This window comes from Equus quagga, chromosome 22, assembly GCF_021613505.1.
Source record: "Equus quagga isolate Etosha38 chromosome 22, UCLA_HA_Equagga_1.0, whole genome shotgun sequence".
Lineage (NCBI taxonomy): Eukaryota > Metazoa > Chordata > Mammalia > Perissodactyla > Equidae > Equus > Equus quagga.
In genome coordinates, this window is record NC_060288.1 from 15,154,944 (window position 1) to 15,177,137 (window position 22,194).

Below are 22,194 nucleotides of genomic sequence, written 5' to 3' on the forward strand. Positions count from 1 at the left end.
TATTGGCTAGGAAAAAAAAAAAACACTTAAAATTGAAAGAAATATAGGAAGCTAGCATTTATAGCATCAGCAGGTCAAATTCTGAATTTCTAATTTATATGAAGACATTTTTCCAATAACATATCCAACTGAGAATTGCCCAAAGGTTTTAGGTCAGGTCAGGGCCAGGCCGAGGCAAACTTGGGACGTGTCTCCACTGATTTTCATGTCCTCACCCCCTCGACCCGGATACTGTGCCCACTGTGGTTCTGGTGTCCTCATCAGGTGATGATGGTGCCATGCCATTACTGGAAGCCCAGGGACGAAGTGTGCTACAGGCCACACATCCTTGGGAAACATCTCAAGGCAAGAGCAGTAAATTTCCAGAACTTGGCTCTCTCCTCCCTGAACCAGGCGCTCTCATTCCCTCAGGCCCAGTTTTCTAATCCAAGTTAATTCAACAGCTAAACGAATTCCCCAGAGCTCCCCCTCAGTTGACTCAGGCCTCCTCCCGTGCCGTTTCATCCACCGCAGCTCCACGTGGCTGTCAGTCACTTAAAACGCAAACCAGCTTTACAAACCTTTCCAGGGCTCTCCTTCACTTCCAGAAGTGGTCCTCAGCCTCGTGGCAGATGAGAAACAGCCCTGGAGATTTTAGTACATACCAGTGAACGGGATCCAGGCAGAACCCACCAGTTCAGATTTTCGGCTTCTGAGCCGACTCTAATGTGCAGCGGTGGTTGGGAACTCCGGCTGACAGAGCCCCGACTCCTCAAGCAGCATACAAAGCTTCCTCAGTCGGGGCGCGCCCTTCCCATCTCATCCCTCACTGCACTTTCTCAATACTACCCGCATGGCACACTGATGGTGTTCCCTGAAGACACCTGATTGGTTCACGCCCCCATGGCTTTGTACATCTCTCTGTTGATCTAGAATCTAACTACTCAAAGTGTGGTCCACAGACCAGTAGCATCGCCCTTCCCAGGGAACCCAGAGCTGCAGAATCGGAATCCGCATTTCAGCAACATCCCCGGCTGATCTGTATGAACATTCAAGTTTGAGAAACGCTCTAGATGCTTTCCCAGCTTGCATCTCTGGAGAATTCACATTCACGCTTCCGTCCCCAGCTCAGGTGCCTCCTCTTCTGTGAAGCCTTTCCCAGCCCCACCCTCTTCACCCCTGACCCTCTCCTCCCCGGAACTGATTCCTCCTTCCTTTATGCCACCACTTTTGTAGAACCCAGGAACTGAAACCAACGTCATTCCCTGTGCCTCATTAAATACGACAAAGACCACACAGAAATGAGCCAGCTGCTCACTTTAGGAAGTACATGTTCCTAGAAGAAAAGACTGTGAACCAAGTAAATAATTTACTTAGCCAGACTCACAGCTTGAGCATCAAGAGTGGCCTCGAGGCCCTTACGTCACTGTGCCCACCAATCCAGAGAAAGCTAGGAAGGCAAACCTCTGCCCAGTGTTGATCCCACCTTGCAAGACTCACCTTAAAATCACCCAGCCCAGGCCCTGAAATAAGTACCCTGCCCTAATTTCCTTTTCTGAGCCGCTACTAAGACTGTCAAGGTGATGTTCTCCACCACGGCAGTAGATCTAACAAACAGCTTTGTTGAATCAACAAGTTTTTCTGGTGGCCTTTCAGACAGTGGACAGGCAATACCCCTATCACAGAACATTGCAATTATTTATTTGCATGGCAAATAGCTCCCCACTACCAGGCCACTGCCCCCCTTCCTGGATACACACACACACACACACACACACACACCCTGCACCCACCCTGGGGGGCCTTGCCTAAACCAAAGTAAGGGTAACAAAAGAGAGCCTTGGGAAGCAATCTAAACGAAGAAAGAGACATCTTTTAGCCTGGTATCACAAAGGAGCAATAAACATTGGCAGGAAGAAAAGTCTAATTGTTGGAGCTACTCCACCCTAAGGCCAAACCAAGAAGGGGCCTCTTTTCATACCGCCTCCTCCTGCAGCGCTCAACACTGCCCAACGACCCCCTCCACACACACACACACACACACACACACACACACACACACACACACACGCCGTACACTCACACACAGAGAATCAAAATGACTGAAACCCTGAACTGGAGGCCAGAAAAGAGAGAAATAGAAAGGAAGGGTTGGAAGGGCCAGGGAGTGGTAGAAAGAGAGGAGGGGCCCAAGAGGAGAAGTTTCCCATCAGTCAGGAGAGAAACAGTCCTTGCTGAAGGCCAGACTCCTACTCATCCCTCATGCTCCTCAGGCCCCTCCTCCGGGCCCCGCCCCCTGGAGGAGCTGAGGACAATGGAATCGAATAGGGTAGAGGAGCCAGTTCCAAACCCAGATGGCCTCATGGAACTTTGTGGATGGAATATTCAACCTGAACCCAAAATTAAAGACTCTTTTGTATCGTGTGTACATTCTTAGAGATTTATTTTTTGTACTTGATCACTCAATTGTATATATATTTGTGTATATATACATGCACACAGATATATAGATACATATGTATGTATAAAAATATAGGTATATACAGATATATATCAATAAATATATAATGTTAATATGGTATATACATACCAGTGTGGCTACCTTTGTGTAATATTGTTTCTATCTCTCCAATGTTTCTGTGCTCTCTCTCTCTCTGTATGTGTGTAGCTCCTTGACAGCTACCAAACAGAGAAAATGTAGGGGAAAAATTAAATAATAAAGACAACAGGAACTTTTGGGCTCATACTGAAAGGACAGGAGCAAGAATCATGGCAAATGACTCGAAGTTTCCATGACTGTAGTATGAAAAGAATTTTCTTGGATTTATCTAAAACTTTCTTTCTAATCCAAACATAAAAATATTATCAGGTAATTTTTCACCACCGATGTGTTAATTATCTGTCTCTACCAAACAGATTACCCTGAAATTTAGTAACTTAAGACAACGAACATTTATTTTCTCACTCAGTTTCTGAGGATTAGGAATCTGGCAGTGACTTGGGTGGATAGTTCTGAACTGGGTTTCTGGTTCTCTCATGAGGTTGCAGTTAAGATGCTGACTGGGCCTGGAGTCATCCGAAGGCTTGACTGGGGCTGGAGGATCCACTTGCCAAAGGATTCACTCAAATGGTTGTTGGCAGAAGGCCTGGGTTTCATGTGGGCCTCTCCATAAGACTGCTCACAACGTCCCCCCAGAGTTCAGCATCCACAAGGAAGAGCAAGCAGAAAGACACAGTGACTTTTATGACCTGGCCTCTGAAGTCACACACTGTCACTTCTCCTCGATTCTATCCATTAGAAGTGAGTCACTAAGTCCAGCCCACTCTCAAGGGGAGGGGAATTACACTCCACTTTTTGAAAATAATGTTAAATACTTTGTGGACATACTTTAACCGTCATATTCCTCCCACTTGCAAAATACTGTCATCCTTCTCAATACCTCCCAAAAGTCTCAAGCCTATACAGCATCAGCTCTGGAGTCCAGGACGTCATCCTTTAAATCAGGTCCCAATGCAGGCGAATCTCCTTAGGTGTAGTCTTTAAGTGCAGATCTCCAAGTAGAGTTCCTCTCTGTCTGAAGTCCTGTGAACTAAAGACATTATCTGAAATGTCTATGTTATTCATTGCTATGTAACAAATTACTCCGAAACTTACTGGTTGAAAGCAATTTCTCATCTCAGTTTCTGTGGGTCAGGAATTCAGAAGTGGGTGGATGGGTATGACTCAGTGTCTCTCATGGGGCTGTAGTCAAGATATCAGCTGGCACTGTGTCACTTGGATGGCTTGATGAGGATGGAGGAACTACGTCTAAGATGACTCAACGACATGGTTGTTGGCTGGTGGCCCCAGTTCCTCACCATGTGGACCTGTCTGTAGGTTGAACAGAACCACCTTGGTAAGATATGGAAGAAAACTACACAAGAGCATGAATCCAGGAGGCAGGGTTGATTGGGGGCCATCTCGGACAGGTCAGCACACCTGCTAATGAATTAATGTTAGAAGCTGGACCCAGGAGCACTGTCAGAGGCTGTAGATTCTTGTAACGTTTCTGCCACTCTTCATAGCATCTTGATACAGTAACAAAATTTGTGGGTGACAGGAAAATGGGGATCATAATAACTGTTTCTACCAGATTAATGATCATGATTGAATGATGATCAGCGACTGAGAAGATCTGTGTGAAAACAACCCATAGAAATCCAGGCACTGTGGGCATGTGCTTACCTGAGAGGGCACTTTGAAGTCACGTGAACCTGGTGATTGTAAATCCCACTTCCAGCTATGTGGTCTTGGAAAAATCATTGGCTTTGTCTATGCCTTGGTTTCTTCAACTTCAAAAAGAGCACGTGAGAGCTACTTTAGTGAGTTTTTATGGGATTCAAGATTATATATGTATGGTAAATAGCAACTATTGATCAATTGACAAATTGTAACTATTGTAAAGATTACTTCATATTTCATGATATTGTATGGTCACCATCTGAGTTGATGTCTTTCAGTTTTTAGGAAGAAATTTTTAAATTCATAAAAAAGGTGAATCTCTGCCATATAATAACTCATATAGCCATATTTCAGAAAATCAATAAAAAAGAAAAAAATCATCCATTACCCTACAACTCTAACACAATCTCATCACCATCTCTCCTTCCAGTCCTCTTTCCATGCACTTCTCCCATAACTGAAGTCAGAGGGTAGAGAAAAGTTTGCTTTTTGTTTCTTTCACTTTGTATCTTAATATAGAAACTTCTTATAGAGTTTGAGCTGAAGCTTGTTCAAAGTGTGTCATGCTCAGGCCAGTGAGCTGAGGGTGGGAGTGGGAGGTGGGAGCTGGGGGAGGGAGGGTCAGTGAATGAGCAGCAAGGCTGTGTCAGCATCAGCTGAAGTTCTGAGAAGCTGAGGTCCTGGAGAGTACCAAAGGCCAATGAGGGGAGACAGCAGTGGGGGTTAAGAGATCCTGCAAGTTGTGGTCTAGGCATAAAAGGTTCTTAACCAATCCAATCTTTGGCTCAATTCCTCTTCTATAAATCATAGATGTTACATGCACCTACCTTTATAGGGTTGCTGGGACAATTAGTCAAATTAGTATATGTAAAGTGCCAAGCACATAGTAAAGATGTTATTACTACAACGGTAAGAGTCAATGAGTCAGCATGCAGGATGTCCCAAAAAGTATTTAGCAGCCTAGAAGAATTCTTAACGGACTTCTTAAACATACAATTTATGCCCTAAAATTTCATAACTAATTTCTGTAATATAGGAAAGTCCATTTGGACATCAGCTTAGCGTGGGTTGATCATTCATCCAAACCATTGGTAACAAACCCCAGTGCCTACAGGAATGAAGTGGGGAACCTAAGGACAGGCTGCAGGGAGGCGCATGCAACCTGGAGAGCGCAACCCCACCTCCAGGGGGCGGCAGCTACTGGACTCGGGGCTGCTCTGCGAAAGTGTAGACCAGGGTTTGCCAGATGATAGCCAGAGAGAATTTTTTCAACAATCCTCAGAATTAATGCGCTATCCCACAGAAGTAAGGTGATGCTACTAGGATGTTTTTGGACACTGACACACACGAAAATCAACAGTGGTTCGCTCACAGGGCTCCTAGCCCTGTGATAGGGAGCAGAGTTAGACTTTCTGCTTTATCCCCAGCTACTGGGAAGTTATTTGATGTAAATCTTAAAATATGGTTAATTTATAAATTAAATAAAAAGTACACATTGACATTCAAATTGTTTCAAGAAGTCCTACACTGGAGCCAAGAAACCCATTTAATTTTACTCAACCCGGTGGTTCCCATCCCATTAGATCTGGAAGCTTTGTTTTCCACATAAAATGTATTCTACAGAACACACTTTGGGAAAGGCTGCCCAGCTTTTAAAAGGGAAGACCCAGGGGCCGGCCTGGTGGCACAGCGGTTGAGTTCTCACGTTCTGCTTCAGCAGCCTGGGGTTGGCTGGTTCGGATCCCAGGTGTGGACATGGCACGGCTTGGCACACCATGCTGTGGTAGGCGTCTCACATATAAAAAAGTAGAGGAAGATGGGCATGGATGTTACTTCCTCAGTCTTCCTCAGCACAAAGAGGAGGATTCGCAGCAGATGTTAACTTAGGGCTAATCTTCCTCAAAAAAAAAAAGATAAAAGGAAGGCCCAAACAAACCAATCAACAAAAATAAATAGAATTCTGTTATGGTGCCATGCCCTGGGTACCCCAGAGGTGTTCCTGTAATGGTACTGATGGAACTCTGTCATCTGCCTGAGGTCCGGGCAACATGCTAGAGCTTTAAAAATGTGAGTTTATCCCTGAATCCTTGGAAAACATATATTTTTTTAACTACTTCTCTAACAGTTGCCTTATGACAGCAGCTTTAGGAGTCTGTGAAAGATACAGAAATATCTCTCCTAACGTGGCTTGAATCCTTTACATTTGGCATTGTTGGAATACAGCAAATTGCACTGCGCTCTACGCTGTAAATGCGCTATGATGAGTTATAATGACAAGAGCATAGTTTTCACTTGCTTCTCTCTTATCTTTCTTACTAGTTTGCAAACAGGGAGAGTAGGGTGTGGTAGCCTTCGATCCCTTATCTGGAAAATGAGCCTAATAGTATTTCTCTTGCAGAGTTTCCTCAGCCAGAATTTTTTAAAGATTAAATAAAAAAGGGAAGGTGTGTACCATTCCTAAAACAATACGTGAGATGTAGCAGTATCTAATAAATGACAACTTTTGACATTATTTCTGCACCTCTGGTTAACATTAAACTCTTGGAGGATGGAGAGACTCGTGAATCCTAAGACGGACAATCACTAGAGTAAATCACAGCCTTGCAGTGTTTGTGGTTAGTTGAAAGTTTTTAAAGGGCTGGAAGAGTTCTTACAAATTGTCTTCTACAGATGAGAAAAAGAGAAACTGAGGCGGAGAAAAATTACGCAACTTGCTCATGTTTTCCACAAGAGCATAAATTACCAGCATACAACATTTGGATCCCACACTAAGAACGCGCTGAAAAGTTAAAAACTGAACGTGACTCCTTTCTAAAGTGAACACATCCATAAATCTTCACTATGCATGGTCTCAGGGATGCTGTAACTTACACACATTTGCATGGTTAATAAATTTGAACTTCTGATATACTATGTAAAATCTCTGCAAATGTTCCCAGTATTTTGTTTAAATCCTTGTTTGCGTGAATTTCACAGTCAACAGGTCTTCTTGGTCAAGCATCGAAGTAGGCGGGCAGCAAAGCATCAGCCAGTCACATCACTAGGTGGCGCTAAACCCATTGGTGGAGGATCTGGGAAGCCGGCAGCGTGTGGGACAACAGAAGGTTGTGGAACACAGAAGTTTGACGTTCTGCTTCCATTTTAAATGTTCATACTGGTACATCAAAGCAGCTGAATTAAATATGCCATTATCCCGCGACCTTAAATCTAACTGAATTTAATAAAAGCAGAGCAGCTGGAGAAGTGGCCGCCAGCCCAGCATCTTGGGGCTCTATTATGGACTGAGGGAGGATCCTGACAGAATCCAGTCTCCCGACTCTAGACGCCCCCCTATCAGAACAGGAAGTGAACGTATTCTGGATCTTCTTTCTAAGAAAAAGTCGACCATTCGTAATATTATTTAGAGATAACAGGAGCTGAATAGGATGAGCTGGTCAAAGAGGACCATTTCTAGAACTTAAATATAAGAGGCTATAATGAGGGATAAAAAGGGAAATGGAAGAGGACGAAGAACACATGGAAAGTAAAATCAGAAAGAACAGCAAATGTTTCAGAACAACGAAATGTTGTGAGTCTGGAAATGAGACATTGAGGAGAACTCAGAGTTACAAAATTTCAGAGCTGGAAGGAGCCTTATAGGGAAGCAGAACTGGGCCTGAGAACCAAATGATTTGCTGCAAACTATGTAGATAATTAGTGGCAGACAGAGCACTAAACCCACATTGGTGCTAACCAGTGCTCTTTCCACAAAAACATGTGGCCCTCTTAATGTCTGACTGAAAAGCTGCAAAAAACCCAAGGAAATCCACCTAGAAACATCCTCCTTTTTCTCTCCACGTGCACATGTGCACACACATCCACCAGTCTAACAGTGCAGGAAATTGAAGGAAGCCATCTGAAACTTCAGCGGCGGGCACCGCCGCCACAGATAACATATCAAACGAAAGCCTGGAAATTGGCGCTGTTCACATGGCCACAGGAAGCCCAACTCAAGCTGTTTGACCCTATTTAGTAATCAGTTCCATGCTCACAAAAGAATGCCAGAACAAAAACAGAAGGGAAAACACACACACACCCACACCCTTTTTCCTTAGGAAGAAGAATTATTCCAAGAAGTTTAAAGAGAGGCCCAGCTAGTGTATAGAGTTTTGCAGGAAATTTGGTGACGATTCTGTGACGCCATTGTTTTTGCCAGCCCAGGGAAGTGCATGCCAAGGCAGTCATTGGGATTATTCAAATACATCAAAGCCACAGTTTACCTCGGTTAAACTGATATTTTAGGTGAAAGTATTTTGGACCCGAACATTTCCAATAACTATGAGATGTATTTTGGCTGGATGGGAAGTGCTGGGCAGATCTGTGGTTATGCCACCCACTTATTGGCTGTGTGATCTTGGGCTAGATACCTGACTCTTCTGAGCCTCTTTCTTCTTCTGGCAAAATGGGGTTGAATAACTACTATCTCACAGGGTGGTTCTGAGGAAAAAGTGAGAGTAGAGGTCCAATACAATAGCACAAAGGAGCGTCTGGAAAGGTTGATGCTCTTCCTTGAGTTTTTCTAATTCACTTCATTGGTGTGGACCTGGCCTCAAAGAAAGAAAAAAGTGGAAAGAAAATGCTTCATTTTCTTGGGAGCCACTGCTGAGTTCTCTTAAGCCTAATCTAGGTCAGAGGTTCTCCAAACATTTGGTCTCAGAACCCACTCACACTCTTAAAAATTGAAGAGTCTGCATAGCTTTTTTTTTTTAAATATGGGTTATCAATGTTTATCGTCTTAGAAATTAACAGTGAAAAAATTTTTAAATATTGATTTATTTAAAAGTCACAATAATGATGCACTACATGTTAACATAAATTATGACAAATAAGTATTTTCCAAAACAAAAATAGTTGCGTGAGGAGAGCGATGTCATTTAACGTTCTACAAATCTTTTTAATGTCGAGGTCAATGGAAAAGGGCTGGATTTTCATATCTACTCTGCTTCTACCTTCAGTCTGTTGTAATATCTTGTTTTGCTTGAAGTTTATGAAGAAAAATCAGCCTCTGTGTGGGGGAGGAGTATTTTAACAGTTGCTTAAGATCATTTCGCATATTCTTTGATACCACACCCAAACTCAATTAAGTACTAGCTTCTTAAAAGGTAATTTCAAAGTGTAATCTGCAACCTTACCAATGAACTTTTTAAACTCTCTTATATGAAATCTATGGATCTATTTTGTACTTTGAATGGATCATTTACCCAGGCATGATTTTGTAACATTTGGAAAATTTTGGTTCACTGAGTTATATAGATGTTCCAAATGTTGACATATTCTACTACACAACACCAAAAAATCACATTATTAATATGTCACACCAATCTCATCAGAGGAGTCTCTATAAGGAAGCTGTCAAGCTTACTGTGATGGACACAAGTTTGCCATCCTCATTTTCTCTTGAAAGTTAAAATGTTGTCATTGGCAATGGCCACTGTCAGTTGTTTTGTTCTACTTGAGGTAACAAGCTCACTTTATTCTTTTCGAGAAAATATCTGTCAAATATCCAAGTCTAAACAACTATAGTTTGTCTTTCATTCTTTAAAATAAAAATGTGCTCCATGGAAAAAAAAAAGGATAGTTCAGCTCACAATTCAATTGCCAAGTGCTTTTCCTCATGAAAACCAATTTTACTATTCAGTAGAAATGCTTTCTGTGTATTTCCCATTTCACCACACAGTGACATGTACTCAAAGGTCGAGATTTAATAAAATTTACTAATAAGTTTTACTGATTTATCAAGGACATTCTTAAATGAAACTGGAATCTGTTTTACTGGGAGTGTGTGGTGACAATTCGGTGGCACTGCCTTTGTACATGCCAAGGAGACAGCAGTTTTACCCTCCATTGCTTTTGCACCATCAGTGGAAATGTCAACACAGTGAAAAAGTCAATATCTTAATACTATTATGAAAATAGTTTTAACCTTACAGACCCCCTGAAAGGGTCTCGGGGACAACCCACCACCTCCCCCTAGACCACACTTTGAGAACCTCTGCTCTAGGCTCCTTTCCACACCTTAATGTTCCACTTTCCTCAGCTCTCCAGTCCCCTGATGACCTCTGGATACTCTAAGTTCCTCTCTGGAAGCACTCAATAGAATGTCCTATTTTCCCAAGTTCTCTGATTGACAATCGACTCTACCCTCTAATTTCAACTATTAAAAAAAAAATTGTGTACCTATTATATGCCTAACACCATTCTAAGCACTGAAAACACAGTAGTTAACAAGACAAGCAAAGTCCTTGCCCTCCTGGCCCTTATATTCTAGAGGGTGAAGAATAGATAATCAACTTTTAATTAAGGTACAAGATAATTTCGAACAATTTTAAGCCCTGTGGTAACCATAAAAAACAGACTGATGTGAGCAAGAGTGATGAAGTGAGCCAGTAGTGAGATGACCCCAAATTGGGAGATGTCAAGTTTGTGCACCCAATGCGAGTATTTGGTAATTCATGGGGAGAAATGGGGATGGTTGAAGTTTCCAGTGAGAATCTGGCTAAGGTAGAACTGGAATACCTCTGGAAAGCTGGGAAGAGAAGAGAGGAGAAGGCACGGTTCTTTGTATCTGAAAGGACTGCTACCTTACCCTTTCCAGGGAGGATGGTACCTCACTAGTCTTCCAAGAGGAATAGCAAGGCACTGGGGGAAATGACCTAAGAGCAGCTAGGGAGGAGAGAGGAAGCCACTCTGCCCCGTGAGGGCCAACGTGGGAGAGCTGATGTTACTAGCTGCTGCTTGTTCTGCCTAGAGGCTAGTGGGAGAAGGGGGCAAGGATGGAACTGAGGTTATCTGTAATCTGACACTTCCATTACCCTGGCTGCAATACCCAATTTACAGCGACATCCAGAAACTGGCTGTCGCTTCTGCTTTGGAGTATTTCAGACCCACCTCTACAGCACACTAACATTTTTCATCTATATCAGTATTCACCTAAAACAGGTAGCTAGGGCAAAAAAAACCCACAAGTAAAAATAAAACACAAAGAAATCATACATAACTTGAAAGAACAGCTTGGAGGACCCACTGAGAAAATCACCTTGCTGTGGAGGAAATACGCCACTCACTGGAGAAAGTTCCTCTGGAATGAATTCTGGCCTTGTTTTCTCCTCCCCTTTACCCTAGCACGATGTTGCTGTTGTTCATGTGGAAGGAATGTGTCCTCTGCAGTGGGGGCTGCATCGCCCAGGCAAGTTTCCGGTGTTTTCCTCTGATGAGCTGCTCTCCTCAGTGCTGGGAATGGTCTTCCTCGCCTCGAGTTCAGCCTTTCACTTCTCCCCCTGTGATCTGTTTCCTTTGAGTTCATGCTCCTTCCTACATGCTTCACTGAAGAGGCACAATTCTGTCTCATGGGTTTCATGCTTTTCCCGAAAGTATGAATTATTGTAATCCCAGCAAAGATACATTTTCTCTCTTTCTCAGGTCATTTCTCTTTTAGCCACTTGATGTTTTTCAGAAGGAACCTACTGGAGAGGTCGCAGGTCACGATGCAGAACACTTCACTTTATATAGATGGTAAATATTCAAACTTTAAATCTAAAAAAATCCCCCTGCTCTAGAAATGCTCATCCAAGGCCATCCATTTAATTCCCTCTACCCACTAAATCATATGCTATTCCCCCTTCTTATTAAATCATAAAAATTCTGAGGGCAGATACCATTGATTATTAGTATATCCCTGTGGTCCCAGCCCTTGCTGACTGCTGATGCTGTTACGGTCAGGACATTAGAAAATATGGTCCCTCCACTACACAGTCTTCTTTGTGTGTTCTCAGAGGCAGTCGGGGGGTGGGGGGCGATAAGGGTGGTGGGAGGATGGGTTTTTCTCTAATCTCTATTCCAAGAGCAACAGCCCCTCTGGAAGCACCCCTTCCCCAATCATGTAACTTATTATATGGTTCCCTTTTGTGTTGGCTCTAAAATGTTTAAAGCCAAATGTATATGTCACATTTAGCAACTCTCCAGGATCTTCTCTCAAGCATCTTAAGCATTAGATACACGAAGGGCTTCATCTTACATTTCCCAGCTTCCACATCTTTTTGGCCTGACTACCACATCTTCATCATTGTTGTGCCATCTTCCTTTCTGAACTCTCACATGGTGTCTTGGCTACATTTTGTCTCCTGAAAATAGACCCCCATATAAACTTTAACAAGTTGGTCCTGCATTTCTATCACAGGGACATTTTTCACATTTGAAAATCGCGTGAATCATAGCAAGCCTTCACCTGGGGCCGTGGGGTACACTTGAGGGGGAACAACACATTTTAATAAGGAAAAGGCAAGTCAGAGTCACACCGAGCAGTAGGTTTTCACAGCTGCCTGACTCAGTTTTATACCACCAGCATGCTCTAAGTAATGTGTGAGTAACCAGCCTTGGCTGCCTACTGCCTGGAATAGTATGGGGGTGGGTGGCAGCCAAGGGTGGGAAAGCTAACAGGAAATCATAGAGAAGATCAGGAAAGCTGAAGAAGAGCTGTCCAGGTTTCCTTTGCCATTCTCCGAAAGCCTTATACTTGGAGTAAATTCACACACTGCAAAGTGAAGCTAGGAAGACCAGGGTGCATTCTTGCTGGTCACTTTATTTCTATTCTTCACAGATTCTTAGCATTATATCAGCTTCAATCCTTACCTCCAGATCTTTGGTTTCTTGAAATGGGGCTTGCTTTCTGTCTTGCTGGGTCTGCTTGATCCCTTGCTTTGAGTGTTTCTTTATCCTTTGAGAACCCCATTAAACAGTGGCTCTGTCACTCCTTGCTGAACTAGTAGCCAGTAGTGGGCATGGGAGAAGGAGCGAAGACTGCAATCAGAAAGATCTTGTCAGGGGCTGGCTCAGTGGCACAGCCGTTAGGTTTGCACGTTCCACTTCTCGGTGGTCCCAGGTTTGCCGGTTCGGATCCCGGGTGCAGACATGACACCGCTTGGCAAAAGCCATGCTGTGGTAGGCATCCCATATATAAAGTAGAGGAAGATGGTCATGGATGTTAGCTCAGGGCCAGTCTTCCTCAGCAAAAAAAAAAGAGGAGGACTGGCAGCAGTTAGCTCAGGGCTAATCCTCCTCCTCAAAAAAAAGAAAGATCTTATCAAAACCACATTGTTGCTTAAAATCAATATTAAGTGAATACACTGAAAGTTGTCTTTGTAGCCCAAATCTTAATTTCTCAAATACTTTCCTTTAAGTTTTCCATTCAGTTTTTTTGGTATAATTAAGCTCACAAAGAGAAATAAAAGGAGCTGAAATCCTAACCAATGTATAATTTCTATTATGTAATAGCAGCTGATTTCTTTGTAGATGAAAATTTATCCTGTTTTGTAACCTTCCACCCAGGGCCTCCATGGAAGGTAGTAAGCATTCATAATGTCAGATAGGAAAAAGCTGAGATTTCACATTTTGGGTATTTTTCTTTGGCTCTGTATAGCCAAAGCATGAAGCATTCACACAGCTTCCCTGAGAAGACCAGTTTGCATTTAAATTGTTTACTGAAGCTAGCACGCACACTCTGGGGGTTTAAGGAAGAGGAAACTGTCCTCAGCTTAATTCCCAGAATATAGAATTCGAGTGCGTGGGAGGAATCAAGTGGACTTGATAAACACATGACATTCACACTGGGGGGACAACAGATACATGGCTTCAGCAGTAAACTTCCTAGGTTGGATGAGGATATTTCCTATATAAGAGGAACAGAGCAGCACAGTGGAAAGAACAGTACATTCAAAGGTATTTTGATAGACTGAACTTTGCTCTTGGCTCATGGCACTTTAAAACTGTCACTCGAAAAGTTGAATGTGTAAGGAAAAGAACTTACTCCCCCAAAATGTTATGAATAACGTGGCAGTGAACAGAACAACTGCTCTGGTTTATAGTCTGGAAAGCAGGCACCAAACCAGAGTCAAGGTACCTGAAACTCAGTGTTAATCACCTGTCCATCCCCACTGTGCCCCATCCATACCGTATTTGTCAGGGTTCTCCTGAGAAAGAGAAGCAATCAGCTGTATGAGCCATCTCCCTGATGTTCTGATTACCTCTAGCCTAGTCACATGGAGAGACAGGCCTCAAGTAGCTTATGGTATCCAAATCAGCACATTTCCACAGAGAAGGGCTCCTGCTCTAACAGTGAACGGGCTGCTTAGGAATTTAGAACCAAGGAGTAAAGGAAACGCTTCTGAAATTGCTGGGAGCTCACAGAGAGGCTTCCAGAAAAATAGGCTCTAGTGCCATCCTTCACTCTTTGTTCTTTGTTGTTGTTGTTTTTTCAAAGATTTTTAAATTTATTTTTCCTTTTTCTCCCCAAAGCCCCCCGGTACACAGTTGTATATTCTTCGTTGTGGGTCCTTCTAGTTGTGGCATGTGGGACGCTGCCTCAGCGTGGTTTGATGAGCGGTGCCATGTCCGCACCCAGGATTCGGACCAACGAAACACTGGGCCGCCTGCAGTGGAGCACGCGAACTTAACCACTTGGCCGCGGGGCCAGCGCCGTTCTTTGTTGTTTTTTAAGAACTGGTCCAGGAAGGAAATGATGTCCAGCGTCTTCGGAAGAGTATCAGAAGAGGGTCATTGAGGACGAATGAGAGTCAAACCACATTCACATCTTTCCCTAAACTTGGTGCCCCAATTTGCTACGGGATTCTTTTTACCCTGGTTTGTTGTATTACTTTGCTTGGACAAACTACCACAAACTGGGTGTCTTAAACAACAGAAATCTACTGTTTCACAGTTCTAGAGGCCGGAAGTCGGAAATCAAGATGCTGGGAGGGTTGATCTATTCCAGGTCTCTCCCCTGGGCCTGAAGACGGCCATCTTCACATCCACGTGGTCTTCCCTTAACGGATGTCTATCTCAAATTTCCTCTTCTTATAAGGACAGAAGGACAGTCCTATTGGATTAGGGGCCGACCCTAATGACTGCATTGTAACTTCATTACCTCTGTAAAGATCCTATTTCCAAATACAGTCACATTCTGAGGTACTGGGGTTAGGACCTCAACATATGAATTTAGGAGACACAGTTCAACGCATCATACTTGTTCTCTGCATATATGGCTGTTAGTTTTCCTTCACCGCATATGCAATAAACCAATATTATAGAAAACTGGCATTTCTATAGTGCTTTATATTTTGAAGGAAGTTTCAGATCCAGATGACAATTTCTTGGATAGAATGGACTCCATCTTATTTATCTTTGGATAGTCAGACCCTAGAGCAGTGCCTTACCCATAACACTCGATAAATGTTCACGGAACGGACTAGTTCTTCTCTCATTTTATCCTTTTCCCGTCTCTGTATATTTCCCTGAACATCCAGAGGAATGCATACAAAGTATTGATTCCCTTTGCTTGGTTCAATCCCAAGGCTTCAAGGAGATAAAATCAATACATGTGAGACACTAAACACCATGATGATTCCTCAGCCCTGAATCCATACATCCAATATGATGGGTGTTTCTTTCAGGCAATGTTCCACAGGGAGGAAAAGGGTAACTGTTTTAGTTCAGTTCTGATAACATGCAGATCTATTTCTGTTTTCTGTCTGACTCCCTGTATACGAGGACTTTCAACACAAGGAAGGCAATTTGTCTTAGAAATGTTTTCTTTCACTTAAGTTTTTGTTTGTTTCTTTTGCTTTCTGAACTTGTAGTTCACTGGCTGAGCCAAATAATTAAATCATGAATCTGGCATTTTAAACATCTAGAATGTATCTTTTTAAAGTTGCCTTTATATGTGGAGTGTATTTGAAACAAAGGTCCAGCCAAAGACAAATCTTTAGACTTGCAGTGAATAGAATTGAGTTCTTAGGAAACCCTAGGTGTCATGTAATTTATTTCTACCAAAGTACAGTAGACGCATAAAGCCAGTAGCTTGTTTCCCATGAGGCTCGGAGGGGTACTGTACCGTGAAGAGGTTTATGCGGATACAGACCTAGAACTTCAAAGATTAGCTCTGTCATGTTGGATCAAGCCCAGGAAAAAATGGCCTCCAAGTTGGGTGACCTTAAGAGTCATATTCATTGTCCTTCATAGCTCAGAGTCATCCTTCTCTGCCAAAGGGACCTAACTCTCAAGTAAAATAGATAATCACTTCCTAAGTGATATTGCTTCCTAAGAAGTAAACAAACCGGTATGAGGAAAAAGAATAAAGGGACGGAAGGCCCTTTCTCAGTTGCATAGAGGAAGATTTTTGAAGACGGTAACACTTAAGCTGAGATCTAAAGACTAAGAAGAAGTCAGCTTTGTGAAGCTGAATTTACACTTAGCGATAAATAAGGCGAAGGAGAGTGGGATGAGGGAGATGGAGAAATCTTGTGGGACTCCCAAGCGTCTGCCTCGTGCACTTGGCCTGGTGATGCTTACATTCACAGAGTCAGCAGAAAGTGGGGAGAAGGAAAGGTATGCAGGAAAATCAGAAGTTACGTTTTGGACATGTCATGTTTGTGATGACTATGAGAATTCCAAGGAGAGATGTGAAATAGGTAGGTATGAGTCAGGGTCCCAGCAGGAAACCAGCGTAATGTGAGCAGAGGTTAATAAGAGGTCTATTTACAAAGGTATGAGCAGAGTTTAGGAAGAACAGAGATGGTGCAGTACCCTGAAGCTGGTGACAGTGGAGAGGCATTCTCATGTCTAGGCCTGAGGAGCAAGGGAAAGAGGCAGTGACTAGATGAGAGAGAGAGAGAGAGAGAGTCAGAGTTCAAGTCGGAGTTAGATGGAGAGGGCCTTCTGACAGGACCTGTGGCCTTCAGTAGAGACACAGCCAACCTGAGATGAGCCAAGAAGAGGGAGCTGGGATAATAACTTTACTGACCTCACTCTCCTCGTGCTTTTCAGTCTTCTGCTGGAAGCTTCTATTGGCCAAACCCAGCTGGAAGTCAGAGAGTCTTCTGATGTAGCCCACAAAGGTCAAAGTATCAGGGCAGAGAGGAGGGTTGACAGGAGTTGAGAGTGGACCTAGAAGGACAAACAGAAAATACACAGCAGAAGGCAGTTGGATGTACAAGTCTGGAGCTCGAGAGGTGTTGAGAGATGTTGGAAATGATTGGTATATGGGTGGGAACTAAAGCTTTGGAAATAGAGGAGGTCATGGAAGGAGGGAGAACGAGGAGAAGGGACTGAGCACTAAACTCCAACATTAGAGCTTAGCTAGAGAACAGAGAGCACTTTACAAAGGAGATTGGAAAGGAGTAGACAGACACACATAGGAGAAAAAACAAGATAGCGTGGTGTCACAAAATCAAAAATAAGACATGGTTTCAACAGGAAGAAGTGGTTATTTGATTCTCTTGAGTCAAATGCTCCTGAGAAGTTGAGTAACAGAAACGTGCCTTTCGAATTTGGCAAGCTTATTCAACAAGTATGCCAAGCACTGTGCTTGCGGGTTGCAAAGATGAGTAAGCCCTTGATTTTGAGGACCTCCCAATCTAGACAGGGAACTGGATTCCATGTTATGGGATGACCGCTCTGATAGAAATAGGAACAAGTGCCTTTTGAGAGCAGAGACGGTCCTGGGAGAAGTTTCCTAAGAACAATCAATTCTATACATGGTATATAAATTCTTCAGAATAAGGAGGGCTAGTACTGGAAAAATCTGGCACTTCAAAGAAGAGGAAAATGAAACTCAGAAAAGTAAAACAACTTGGCACTCCTTGACTCAGTACCCCATTGGAAGGATACTGACAATCTGAATATTCTGATTTCAGAACTTCTTGATCAGACCTTCAGAGGATAAACCTACAACCTATGCTTTATTAGAATGAAAGTGTCATTTATTTAAAATTTTTCTGTGAAAGTGATATATTTATGCCAGAAATTCTTAACAATAAATATAAGATAGAGAAGAAAATTAAAATCACACATAATCCACACCCCTAACTTTCCAGTGTGTTTTTCCAGTTTTTCCCTGAGTGCATGCCTGTTTGTATAAACATTTCTCTTTAAAAAATGGTTTATACACAGTCAACAGAATGAAAACCTCAGAACAGGATAAAATATTCACAAATCATTTACTCGATAACAGGTTAATATCCAGAATATATAAAGAACTTCTATAACTGCTCAACAACAACCACCAAAAAAAAGGATCCAATTAAAAAATGGGCAAAGGACTTGAATAGACATTTCTTCAAAGAGATTTACAAATGGCCAACAAGCACTTGAAAAGATCACTAATCATTAGTGAAGAGCAAATCAAAACCACAGTGAGTTGCCACCTCACACTCATTAGGACGGCTACCATCAAAAAACCAGAAAAGAAAAAGTATTGGCAAGGATGTGGAGAAATTGGAATCCTTGTGCACTGTTGACGGGAATGTAAAATGGTGCAGCCTCTATGGAGAACAGTTTGACAGTTCCTCAAAAATTAGAAACAGGGGCTGGGGCTGGCCCCGTGGCCGAGTGGTTGAGTTCGTGCACTCCACAGCAGGCGGCCCAGTGTTTTGTTGGTTCGAATCCTGGGTGCGGACATGGCACTGCTCATCAGGCCACGCTGAGGCAGCGTCCCACATGCCACAACTAGAAGAACCCACAACGAAGAATACACAACTATGTACCGGGGGGCTTTGGGGAGAAAAAGGAAAAAATAAAAAATCTTAAAAAAAAAAAAAATTAAAAACAGGGGGCCAGCCCCACGGCCAAGTAGTTAAGTTTGTGCACTCCTGCTTCGGTGACCTGGGGTTTCCCTGGTTCAGATCCTGGGCGCAGACATGGAACCACTCATCAAGCTATAGTGAGGTGGCATCCCACACAGCACAATCAGAAGGATCTACAACTAGAATATACAACTATGTTCTGGGGGGGGGGGGGGGCTTTGGGGAGAAGAAGAAGGAAAAAAAAAAGAAAAAGAAGATTGGCAACAGATGTTAGCTCAGGTGTCAATCTTTAAAAAAAAAAAAATTAAAAACAGAACTACCGTATAACCCAACAATTCTATTTCCGGGTATACATCTAAAAGAATTGAACACAGGGTCTTGAAGAGATATTTGTATGCCTATCTTCATAGCAGCATTATTCACAATAGCCAAAAGGTAGCAGCAACCCAACTGCCCATCGATGGATAAATGGATAAACAAAATGTGATATATACATACAATGGAATATTATTTAGCCTTAAAAAGGAAGGAAATTCTAATACATGCTATAACATGGATGAACCTTGAGGATATTATGCTAAGTGCAATAAGTAGTCACAAAAATACAAATACTGTATGATTCCACTTATATGAGGTACCTAGAATAGTCAATTCATAGAGACAGTAGAACGGTTGTTGCCAGAGGTTGAGGGGAGGAAGGAACGGAGGCAGGGATATTGCTTAACAGTATAGAGTTCTAGTTTTGCAAGATGAAGAGTTCTGGAGATTGGTCACACAACCATGTAAACATATTTAATGCTACTGAACTGCACACTTAAAAAATGGTTAAGATCACAAATTTTATATTACATGTATTTTACTATAATTAAAAACTAAAATTAAAAATTAGGGGCCAGCCAAGTGGCATAATGGCTAAGTTCGTGTGTTCTGCTTTGGCAGCCAGGGGTTTGCAGGTTCAGATCCTGGGCACGGACCTAGCATCACTCGTCAAGCCGTGCTGTGGTGGTGCCCCATGTAAAAATAGAGGGAGACTGGCACAGATGTTAGCTCAGGGCCATTCCTCCTCATACACACACAAAGAATTAAAATGTTTTATAATTTGTTTTATTTCATTTAATAATATCAAGTGAACATCTTTTCATATCAATGAACTTTTTTTGTATTATTATTATTTTAGGGGTTACACAAGAGTATTTTATTATCACATAAATTATTTAACCAAATCACTGTTTTTGGAAATTTAGGTTTTCTACAAAGCTAAACATCATAAACAAACTGCAATAAACATCATTGTAGCTACATCTTGGCCAAGTGTGCAATTATTTCCTTAGAATAAATTCCTAGAATGGAATTGCTGGGTCAAAGGAGTGGGGAGCTGTGTCAGGAGTGAGGTAGGGTGGGAAATGCAAAATGAAAGCTGAAATATAAAAACAAATCAGCAGGGGCCAGCCTGGTGGCACAGTGGTTAAGTTCATGCACTCTGCTTTGGCAGCCTGGGGTTCGCTGGTTCAGATTCCGGGTGCGGACCTACGTACCACTTATCAAGCCATGCTGTGGCAGGCGTCCCACATATAAAGTGGAGGAAGATGGGCATGGATGTTAACTCAGGGCCAGTCTTCCTCAGCAAAAAGAGGAGGATTGGTGGCAGATGTTAGCTTAGGGTTAATCTTCCTCCAAAAAAAAGAAAAAGAAAAAAAAAACAATCAGCAGAGAACTGAAGTGGGGTATGATATAAATTAAGTGCTCTACAAAATATTTCTGGTTAGTGAAAGGGAATGTTATTTATCCATTCATTGATTCCTTACATAAATTGTACCACGACTCTGCTATGCACCATTGTCTTAGACACTGTGATATCCAACTGTCTTATTAGACATTCTCTCATCCCTCAAGGAGCTTAAAGACTAGGGAAAAGGAAAGCAAGTAAATGAACTTCAGTGCAGCTTAGTACAGAAGGGAATGGAGGAATGCCTGAGGGCTGATGGGAGCAGAAGTTCACCAATCAGGGCAGACTTCCTAAAGGACATGGCTGTGTGTCAGTGAGCTGAGTTTTTGAGTTTTGAGGGACAAGTCAGAGTTATTTAGACTTCGAAAGTGGATAACTACATGGGGTAGCCCATCCCCAAGATAGCCCCAATAATGCTCACCTCCTGGTACTCACACCTTTGCATAGTCTCCTTCCGCATTGGAGGACGGCTGTTCTGAGGGACCTAGAGAGAACGGCAGAGGTAACAGTGTGTGAACTCCAAGGCTAGACTATAAAAAACATTGCAGCTTCCTTCTTGCTCTCTTAGATTGCTTGCTCTGGAGGATGCCAGTTGCTGGGCCATGAGGACACTCCAGCAGCCCTGTGAAGAGGCCCACATGAAGAGGAACTGAGAGCCAGCACTGACTCACCAGCCATGTGAACAAGCCATCTTCAAAGTGAACCCTCCAGCCCCAGTGAGTGACTGCAGCCCTGGCCAACATCTTCACTGAGGTCTCATGAGGGAACCCAACCCAGAACCAAGAGACACAATACATGTGATAGCAATTTTTAAAAGCCACTAACAAGTTTGGGGTGATTTGTTTCTCAGCTCTAGTTAATGTAACACACTACATCTTAAGCATGTGTGACTGTATCGTTGAAAATTTCTAAAAGTGGGAGATATTTGGAGAGACCCCAGAGAAGATTACAGGTAGGGGAACAGCAGGCGCTGGGGCTGGAGAGGAAAGCAGGGCCCAGATAACACGCAGCCGTGGTACACACCGCCCCTCTCACCTTCTTCCTTGCCAAGGGAACCAATCTTGTTCACGTGTGAGGTGGCCATTTGGATGAGGTCACACAGGGAGGATGTGCGTCTTAAGAAGAGGAGCAGGCTGAGGGGAAAGCCTTGGCTAGGAGAAAACCATCAAAGGGTGAGCAGAGGAAGAAAATCACAGAAGCCCAAGAAAGAGTAGCCACTCAAGTGGGAAGAAAAAGGAGAAAGTGCGATTACAAAAGCTAAAGGAAGAGTTTCACAAAAGAGGAAGTGGCCAATGGCGTCAAAGGCAACCAAGAAATCAAGCAAGGTCTGAGAACTGGGCACGAGAGTTGTCATGGTGGCAGCCACTTGTGTCCTTTGTGGAAGCAGCTTTGTTGAAATTGTGGGAACTTCAAAAGATTATGGGAGAACCTCTCACTTTATAATACCCAGAGTCCTTACAGTGGCCCACCAGGCCCCCAGCCTTCTAACACTCCATATCCTCTCTAATCTCGCCTCCTTCTCCCCTCCCACTTCCTAAAGAGTCCTTTAGCTAAACTTCCTTTAGCCACAGTGGCCTCTTCCTTGCTATCACCTCACGTGTCTTTGCCACTTGCTTCTCTGTGCTTGGACCAGTGTCCCAACAAAGGTCCACACT

The 22,194-nt window shown here is 42.9% G+C and overlaps 1 long non-coding RNA gene across 2 annotated transcripts; it reads right to left on the reverse strand.

Moving 5' to 3' along the window:
- Positions 1–2,951: 2,951 nt before the first annotated feature.
- On the reverse strand, positions 2,952–21,705 carry LOC124231784 (uncharacterized). 2 transcript variants are annotated; one of them, XR_006886683.1, is made up of 5 exons: positions 21,575–21,705; positions 20,961–21,023; positions 17,034–17,176; positions 4,205–4,311; positions 2,952–3,850 (listed from the first exon to the last, which is right to left on the reverse strand). It is a non-coding gene; the product is annotated as an uncharacterized LOC124231784 (long non-coding RNA). The 2 variants fall into 2 exon arrangements; XR_006886682.1 differs by lacking the exons at positions 2,952–3,850; positions 4,205–4,311 and adding an exon at positions 9,025–9,245.
- Positions 21,706–22,194: the final 489 nt, after the last annotated feature.